The 10,089-nt window shown below is 34.7% G+C and overlaps 1 pseudogene; it reads right to left on the reverse strand.

Moving 5' to 3' along the window:
* Nucleotides 1–330: 330 nt before the first annotated feature.
* LOC116753908 lies at nt 331–735 on the reverse strand (annotated as a pseudogene).
* Between the last annotated feature and the right edge of the window lie 9,354 nt (nt 736–10,089).

The following is a 10,089-nucleotide window of genomic DNA, read 5'->3' on the forward strand; positions in this document are numbered from 1 at the left end:
TCTCTATTCACTGACTTGAAACTCACTCAAATGAGATGATCCATTTCAAATTCCCATTTTTTTTTTTGTTTTTTCGGAGTGCAGGATGCCTGTAACTTCCTCCGATGTAAATTACTGTATTGGTCATCCTCCCTACACTATGTCAGTAGATTCCACTCTCACAAGTTTAAACAGGAAGATTTATCAAGAAATATTAATAAGCTTCAAGGAACAATTCTCAGACCACAACACAGAACTCTGTGGTTGAGCAACTAAAGCTCTGATACCCCCAGTACTTCCATCACAATTAGAAAAGGACTGTCATAATAATTTATCCTACTTTATTAGTTTTTACACTGTTTTGTTACTCAAAAAAGCTTTATTTTTTAATTTAGGTTTCTGATTCTGTGCTCATGCCTTCATCACTTTGACAATGTTTCTGTTCCTCACTAAAGAAAGCACACTTGATCCTGTCATGGACTTATTTTGCACATATGCATCCAAAGTAGGCCTCACTGACATGTTTTTTTTTTTGTTTATTTTAAACTACCTCATAAGAATTTCAGTTCTCACAACATGAAGCCCTTAAAGTCAGCCTGTGCACAGCCCACATGCAGATGTTGGTGCTTTCCCAAACTTCCTGTTCGAAAGGTAAACAATTCTATTACCAGAGGTTCAGGACAGCCTAGGTTTGTTAGAGGCTATATTGTCAGGTAACTTACAATAGTACATCAAACACTGGACCATTCTGAATGCCTCTAGGCATATCTCTGGAGGAACAAAGGGTCTCCATTATTGCCAACCTCATGAACTCACTTCCCTTGCTTTTATGTGCTCCAGCAAGTTGGGTGCCTTATACCTGGCTGGTTTTCTGACGTAACTTACATATGAATCAGGACTCACACAGGTGCATCAAGTTGGCAGAACCTAAGTCACATGTCTGCCAGCTACCAGAAAAGGTGATTGGAAATGTAGGGTTTCAATTTGGGAAAGTAAGGTTCACAATTTAGGGAGCTATTGAAATATAGAAAAGGTGCTTGATAGCTTTTAGACAGCTCTTGGTGGCAGATTGCTGCTAAACTTAGTATCCAACATCTAATAAAATAATAGCAAACACAAAGTGTTTACTGTGTAGTCTTTGTACTATGTACAAATTTGTTTCTATGAATTCTGCATATGTTAATTATTTTTATCAACACATCTCCCCTGCATGATTGATACCATATTTATCCTATTTTATGGATGAGAAAACTGAATCATTGAGATTTTAAAGAACTTACCGAGGTCATATTGATTACACATGACAGAGCTGAGATTCAGGCACAGGTAGTGGTTTAGAAGTCCAAATTCTCACTTTTAACCAAGATATGCATAGCCTTTCGCATACGTGTATATAAACATCATCAGCAAATCAATATGGAATAGGCAAGAGAAAAAGAAAAATGGGTAGAGTTTGTGCATAAGAAAGTCACAGGAACTGAACAAAGATGGTTAATAAAAATGGATTATTAATGTTATAGACAGAGCTATGATATAATTATTCATATTTCTTTGGTCCCAATACACACGTTAACTGGATAAACCATATTCATCTTAAGAAACTGCCTTAGACATCAATTTCTCAAACTTCATTTACTAATTCTTCAAATATATATTTCAAATCCCCTTCAAACTGCCCCATACTACTAACTATCAAAATAGTTAGTCCTTTGTTGTAATTGTTTAGTTTTTTGGTGTTAGCCTTAAGAGGACATTTTGACATGTCCTCAGTGGGGTAGTTAGCATTCATCACACATTAACCATTCAATAAAAGTTGTTATATATTGTTAAATGTAATAAAAATGTCTGCTATTGACTCTGTAAGAATTATTCAAAAATTCTAGTGCCCTTTCCCTTTAGAAATTTCTAATATATGGTGACAAAAAGTAAAATAACATACCTTCTCCACACTAGAACCTGCTCTAATCTCCCTACTTAGAGTTTTATTCTATAACATATATTAGCATGTTTATTAAACCAACAGAGATTGAAGTTCTTTGAAAGGAAGTAAAGAAAATACTACAAATTGTAATGATTCCAAATCAAAGCAGAAGATAATGAAATCTTGCCAGGCAAAATTCACCCACCTAGTGGATTATAATAGCAAGATGAAAAGAGAGGGAAAAAAAAGATTCAAAGGGCTCTCATTTTCATGTTTAAAAAAAGCTATTCTTGGAAGATTAAATCTACCTTTGAAATGAAAGTGATTTAAAATCAGTCTCAATTAGGTTAAGTTGCACTTGATGGGATTTCCTTTCTCTAAAACTTCTTATATCAACTTCTTTATCTGATTTGACTATTGTGTGCTTTGCATATGAATGTATTCCTGTGTTAAGCTGTCTGAATTCATTTAAATTTGATTTAACTTGGTTAACACTAATAGTCTGTTTTGACCAACAAAAAAAATTGCTCTAAAAAATCGAAGACAGTAAAAGTACATGAAAGTTTTTATATCTGTCGGAAATGTATTGGCTATGAGATAGTTTTAAAATTGCACAGGTTGAACAACTCTTGTAGAAATTTTCATATGAAAAACAAGCAAGGGTGAGAATTTAGTACTAAAGAGCAATCACAACAGTATTGTAGATTGTAATGAGACATATGCTTTTTTTACCGAAGTATAGTTGATTTGCAATATCGTGTTTCAGGTGTACAGCACAATGATTCAGTTACACACACCCATATACACACACGCATACATTCTTCTTCAGATTTTCATCCCTTATAGGTTATTACAAAATATTGAGTATAGTTCCCTGTGCTATATGTTGGTTATTTTATATATACTTTTGATTTTAAAACAATATCTGTCTGCTTTTGAGAGGAACTTGTGTGTATTTGGTTCTTTGAGGGAGTACAGTCAAATTTTCCCAGAACCACACAAGACGCAACAAGACCAAGGGCTCTAGAAAATACCAGTGGGAAATGCTGATATGGGAGTCTGAATGAGTCTAACTGCAGGGGGTTTGGTTTCCTATGCTGAAGTCCGGGCTGAAATTCATTGTTCTCCAGCCATGGGACTGCTCAGGACTCCCTCCCACAGAGCCCCTCTCCTAAGGAGTAGACCTGAATATGGTGCTCTCTGGGTAGCTTGTTTCAAGAAAAGAAGGAGGGCAAAAGGGGAAGATTGACTTATTTCAAGAGTTCCTTTCCTAGGTTTCTAATTCTGTAAGTCTCTTCTCTCTACTTGTGATCTAAGTGGAGGAGTATGTTAGGATCCAGCAAGATCCATAGTAGCGCATTTCCAGGAGGGTGAAAAAAGTGTTACTCTCCAACCGGGTAGATCTGACACTTTAGTATTAAGTTATTAAGGCCTGCAAAGTTACCATAGAGCACCATCTGAGAAATGGTATGTGCTATGAGAAAGGTGTTTGGAATCCAAGGTAGAGCTTGAAACTACTGGGCAGAATGAATTGACTGGTTAAGTGGTGTATATTTGCTTGATAAAAACAGATTCTATTAAAGCCTCATACTGGAGGGGAGAATACTATACCAACACAGGAAAACTGGGAGAAGAACTTAAGACACTATCTACTAAGGAGGGGCTTGGGGCAGTGGGGATGGGAGTGGAAAAATGAGGGCTTCCTATTCCTAGTGCTTTTCGTATATTTAAGACTTGCTTTGTTTTTTTCCTTTTCTGGTATTCATCTGTTCTCCTCTGCCTATTTTTCTCTTGGGATTTTGGTGTTTTTCTTACTAATTGTAGGAGTCTTTATATAGTAAGAAAATTAAGCCTTTGCTGTGATATGTGTTGTAAGTATCGCATGTTTTTTCCATGTGATCATTTCTCTTTTGACTTTGTTTAATTTATTCGTTTTATTTAAGGTGGTTATTTTAGGCACACAGGAAAAACATATATATATTTAGAAACAGAAAACTAAAGTACAGCTATTTCACAACTGGCATCAAGTATGTGTGCATGTGTGAAAGAGAAGGGTGGGGAGAGAGAGAATTATCCTTAATCTATTTCAGAAGTATGAACTTCATTTGAGGGCATTTAAAATTATTGATCTTAGTCAGTTTTTTTAGTGGTCATTTATTTCAGGAGTTGAGTTTGATTTAGATTTTTTTTTTCAACTGGTAAACGGTGTATACTTAGTACTTTACATTGATACCTATTTTGTCTTGTTTGTGTTGTATGTGTTTGTGAGAGCTGTTGGGATTGTATATATTTAGGAATTTAATTAGAGCTTTGGGGATTGGTTTGTGCAAAGGAAAGCATGACAATTGGTTCAATATACTTTTATGGATAATTTTTTCTGTGCAGTACATTTTATACCTTGACAAAATAAGCAATTTAGGGTATACAACAATGATTTAGATATATTATCTCTATCTGCCAATTTTTACTTTATTTATATTTCACATCCACAATTTTAGTTTTCAGATAGATGATAATAGGATTTGGAGCTTAATGGATTGCTATGCTACTGTTTCAACTTTAATGAGATAGGTGATTAGTGAACTGCTACCTCTGCTTTCTAAACCAGTTGCTTTCAATGAGGCCCATCAGGAACACTTTGTGAGTAGGCATTGCTTACTTTCTTTTAAGCTTAAGTAGAGCCTTGTCACACATACTTTTTAAAGTTCATAGTAATAAATTTTCAAATGATCATGTAAACTGAAAACAGTTTAAATTTCTATAATCTGACAAGATATTTTAGAAGCTCATAATTTTATTAACATGTTGATCTCAACCAAAAAACACAGCTGTTTAATTTATACTACTGACCACCTTCTGTGCAATTAAACATATCAGTAAATGATAAAACTGCAGAAATTACATTAAAATAATGCTGTAGTCTAGAACTGATGATGAATCTATGCAACTCAGCCTAGTATAAAGATAGTCGAATTGACAGTAACTTCAACAGCTTGCATTTTCATCATTTATACCATATTTGAAATACCACAGAGTAGAAGATGGGTTTTAGCTTGGATAATTGACATCAGTGGAAAAGTGAAAATTGTTTCATGTGGCCCAGAAACCAGTCATCTAGTGAAAGTCCTAATTAAAATATAAGAAATATTTTAAACTACTATTGGTGAGTAACAAAGATGTAACAACCTTAAGTAGGTTCTATTTTATTATTTTCAATCTTTATATTTAGCTCCAAGATAAATTTTACAAGAGATGCTTGTGGAAGACAATGCTTTGTGGAATTGCTAATTCTGGTGTTTCATATAGAGGAGACAAACTATAGCAGATACAACACTTTTAGTTTCCATTACTTAAAATTATGAATACATATTTTTTCTTAAAAATAAAAAGTGGCATACACTGTACTTTAAGCTGATTTCATCTTTGTGCACTTTTTCTCTTTGGAGAGAAAAAATAAAGCAGTATGCACTGCCTAATTAAAATAAAGAAAATATCCAATAGGCGTATTGAGCCTTGAAGTCTTATTTTACAGATTACTTGATATCTATTTGTATATTATATCTATTTATAATCTATTTACAGATTACTTGAAATCTGGATTTGAGTCTTTAAAAAATAATTTTGAGTCTGCAGTGCTTGATTCCAGGTCTTTATGAGAAATGTTTAGATCCATTCAACCCAAATAACTAAGGAGCCCTGTGCTAAAACAAAATAAGCTTTTACAGCCTTTTTAGAAATAAGTGGTTCCTAACTAACCTTCCTGCTATGCTTGGCAAGCCCAGTATTTCCATTTTCCGTACAGTAACTAGAGTAATCCTTTTAAAATAAAAATCTTGACAATATCAGGTACCTGTTTCAAACATTAGATACTTCATACCATGGACTCCAAATCTGCCTCCAGGATTTCTTTATCACATTCTTATTCCATCTTTATCACATTTCAATTTCCCTCTTCCTAGTTGCAGTCTACCATGCTAACATTCTTTTCATTTCTTCAAAACAATAAACACATTCCTGCCTCTGATGTTTTAACTCTTGCTCCTCTCTTTGCCGGAAGTGCTCACTTTCACAGGTATCTGCAGAGCTCACTTGATCCTTTGCTATGTGTCTCTGATGGGATGTCATATCTGAGAGCTTTTCATTCATCACTCTGTAAAACTGATATATTAGTCCCTCCCATATTCAAACTCTTTACCCCATTTTATTCTTTTTACATCACTATAATTAACTTACATTTCTATTTCTTTATTATTTTTCTCTTGCCACTGGAATGTAATTTGCATGTGTGAAGAAACTTTGCCCTTGTATTTACACTTGTACTCCCTATACATGTTTGCTATACAAATGATTACTAAACATTTTTTGAATGAATTAAATAGTAATTAAATGAAACAAATAGAATAGTCAATGAATTAATTATCTGTAGTTTATGTAAAAAGTACTGACATTTGAAATCAACCTAAGGAAATTTTATGACAATATTGATGAGGTTAATGTTTGTATGCAAAAATTAAATTCCATAAAGAATGAGAGCTGTTTCTTCTCCCTTTCTCCATTCAGCTTTTTTTTGAGGGGGGGGGGGTGGGGAATGGTGTAGTGGGGCTTTTCTTTTTGTTCTGAATTGCTTATACTAACTCAGGTCTAGGAACTTTGTTTTCTCAAGTCCTCTTGCCTATGTGGTTCTGGGTTGGAATTGGCCAAAACAGGAACATATGTGGGGTTTAGATGGTAAAAGTGAAGAGAAGGCCATTACTCTTAGATTGTCATGATGGGCAAACTGGGTGATACACAAATGCAGATGTGCCCAAAGGGCTTGAACTCCTATCTTGTCTTCCCAATCTGTGGCCCCACCCACCATTCAATAGTAACACAAGACAACTATCTAATATTTGACTGCAGCTTCCTCAGAGTTAGCCTCTTTCTTGGACCTCACTATGAAACTCTTCTTCGCAGACACACTGGGCTACCAGATGTTCACAGCTTCTAAGCTTTTTCTATAGAATCATAAATACCCACTCACATCACTGCTTCAGGTTATTAGTTAGTGATTTTCTCAGGAGGTTATATTTTTATATAATAGCCAGGATCAAACAGTATAGAAAGTATCTCTGACTGGCTACTTTGAAACTTTTCTTTTCCTAACTTTGCCACATTTGTGTAAGTACTCATTTCTATGGTAAACAACTTGTTCCCATAACACTGTTAGTGGCTCTGGTTTGATGACTAAACTCTGACTAATAAAACTTTTATGACTGAATACTTGTTATCTGTCATTATACTTCTCTATCCTGTTTGATTTTGGCCACTATATGTAAATATAACCTCATGAAAAACAAGTTGTAGGGCTTCCCTGGTGGCGCAGTGGTTGAGAGTCCGCCTGCTGATGCAGGGGACACGGGTTTGTGCCCCGGTCCGGGAAGATCCCACATGCCGCGGAGCGGCTGGGCCCGTGAGCCATGGCTGCTGAGCCTGCGCGTCCGGAGCCTGTGTTCCGCAATGGGAGAGGCCACAACAGTGAGAGGCCTGCATACTGCAAAAAAAAAAAAAAAAAAAAAAAAAAAAAGTTGTACTATATATGTATTTGTATATGTATATGTGTGTGCATGGATGTATAGCAGAACTTAAAAAAATTTTTAATTAAGCAGAAAAAGGATTTGTATCCCTTTTCCTATCTTCAGATTGTTAGAGGAGACTTCTACCATATTTTGTAACTCCAAAATGGTTATAAATTCTAATTTTGTATTTAATATGTGAAGATGTATAATCATTAAATCTAGTCAAACTGTTGTCACAGCACACTCTTCAAATTTGCTGAATCTCCAAAGTAAATAAAAATGCCTTAGTGAATTAGAAGACCTAACAAGGATCCGTGTAAGATGCAGAACACATTTGATCTTAAAACAATCGTTTTTATTCTTAAAATCTGATCTACCAGATTAACGAAGTATTTTTCAGTTTTAACTGGAAAAAACAGAGCAAGTGAAATATTCTTCTCTACCATAAAAAATTAATGTTCACAAGAGCAGGTTGGTGGATTTGGTTTTCTTTTTGACTCTTTTTCTACTTGAGAATATATTTAGCCTACCGGAATATAATGTGTTTAGAAACACCAGTATTGTGTAGTCACATCGTATAATTTTACATTATTGCTTCATTTTTTACAATTTTCCTATATTTTATTTGAGGTTCTGAGGGCAAGTAATAATCTATATATGGTGTTTTGTGATGAATCTACCTAAAGATATAAAATTTTTCTGCACCTCCATGTGCACACATATCTACTCTTATTCAAGAACATCTATCCTAGCACAAAGTTGTGTCACCTTCTTTTCATTTACTCATGTACTCAAAAAGATTTATTGAATATTTATTTGTGCCAAATATTTAAAATATATCAGTAAATCAAAAAGGTTCTCACTTCTATCTTCACTAAAGTTATAATCTAGTAGGGATTACAAACAACTAAACATATCATTTAAGTGAAGTGTGGTCAATGTGATTAAGATACAGTGAGTGTGCATAGTAAGCATATTGATATGAGCACCTAAAGGAACGTTATTTCAACTGGAATTTGACTGAAGGTTAGAATGTATTCAGATTAGGTGAAGTGGGGAGAAATGTTCCAGTCATAAAGTCTGAGTTAGGATTCAGGGATATAAAAACACCTTAATTCATCTGGAGCATGGATTAAGACTGGGGAATGGTAGGCAACAAGGGAAATCAGAGCTAAAGAAGAATTAACAAGATTTGAATGGAATTTTAGACTTTATCATGAGGGCAAGGGGAAGACATATAAGAAATGACATACCAACATTAAAATTTATTTTCAAGAAAATTATCTCGCTGCTGAGCTGAGAATAGTGAGGGAAGAAGGGACAAACCTGGAGGCAGGGAAGCCAGTTAGAGAGCAACAGATGACTCTTCTACACTCTGATAGTGAGGATGGAAATAACCATTTCTACCTAAAAGGTATTTACAAAGGGTAACATAGGATTTGGTAGTTCAGGGAATGGGGTTGAAGGAGAGGAGTCAACTTTAACTCCTAGATTTTGAGCGTAAGTGGTCAGAGAGACATCATTTTGTGCCATGTGGAATACAGGAGGCAGAGCTGTTTTTGTCGCTGTGAGGATGACAAATAGTTCATTATGTAATCCTTAAGTAAGATTTATCCATCTAATCCTAAATAGTATATAATCTATATTATTAGATTTGTCCTATAGGCGAGTGAAGAAATGGCAAGTGAGGAGTTATCTGGAAAGAAACATGGGCTTAATTAGTATTTTAAACATTTTAAGGTATAAAATGTGATGATTTAATATACATTGTGAAATGATTATCACAATCAAGTTAATTAACACATCTACCTCCCCACATAGTTGTATGGTGTGTGTGTGTGTGTGACAAAAACATAAGATCTACTCTCTTAGCAGATTTCAAGTATACAATACAGTATTATTACCTATAATCACCAAGTTTAAGGTGTAAAATGTGTTGATCTGATACATTTATATATTGCAATATGATTACCACCATAGCATTAGCTAACACCTCTCTCATGTCACATAATTATTATTTCATTTTGTGGTGAGAACATTTAAGATCTAGTCTCTAAGTAACTTTGAAGTGTGTATACTCCAGCTTTGTTGACTATAATCACCATGCTGTGCATTAGATCCCCAGAACTTATTCAGCTTATAACTGAAAGTTTGCACCCTTCGGCCAACATCTCCCCATTTCCTCCATCCTTAAGCCCCTGGGAGCTATCGTTATACTCTCTGGTTCTATGAGTTCAACTTTTTAATATTCCACATATAAGTGAGATCATACAGTATTTGTCTTTCTGTGTCTGGCTTATTTCACTTAGCAAAATGTCCTCCAGGTTCATCCGCTGGCACAAATGATATTTGTTTTTATGCTATTGAGTTGTATGGGTTCCTTATATATTTTGCATATTAACCCCTCACCAGATATGTAGTTTGCAAATATTTTTTCCCATTCCATAGTTTACCTATTCATTTTGTTGATTGCTTCCTTTGCTGTGCAAGTTTTAAAATTTGATATTGTCCCACTTGATTTTTGCATTTGTTGCTTTTGCCTTTGATATCATATCCAAAAAAAACATTACCAAGACCAGTTTCAAGGAGACTCTTCCCTATGTTTTCTTCTAGAAGTTTTACAGTTTCAGGTCT

This window comes from Phocoena sinus, chromosome 5, assembly GCF_008692025.1.
Source record: "Phocoena sinus isolate mPhoSin1 chromosome 5, mPhoSin1.pri, whole genome shotgun sequence".
NCBI classification, from domain to species: domain Eukaryota; kingdom Metazoa; phylum Chordata; class Mammalia; order Artiodactyla; family Phocoenidae; genus Phocoena; species Phocoena sinus.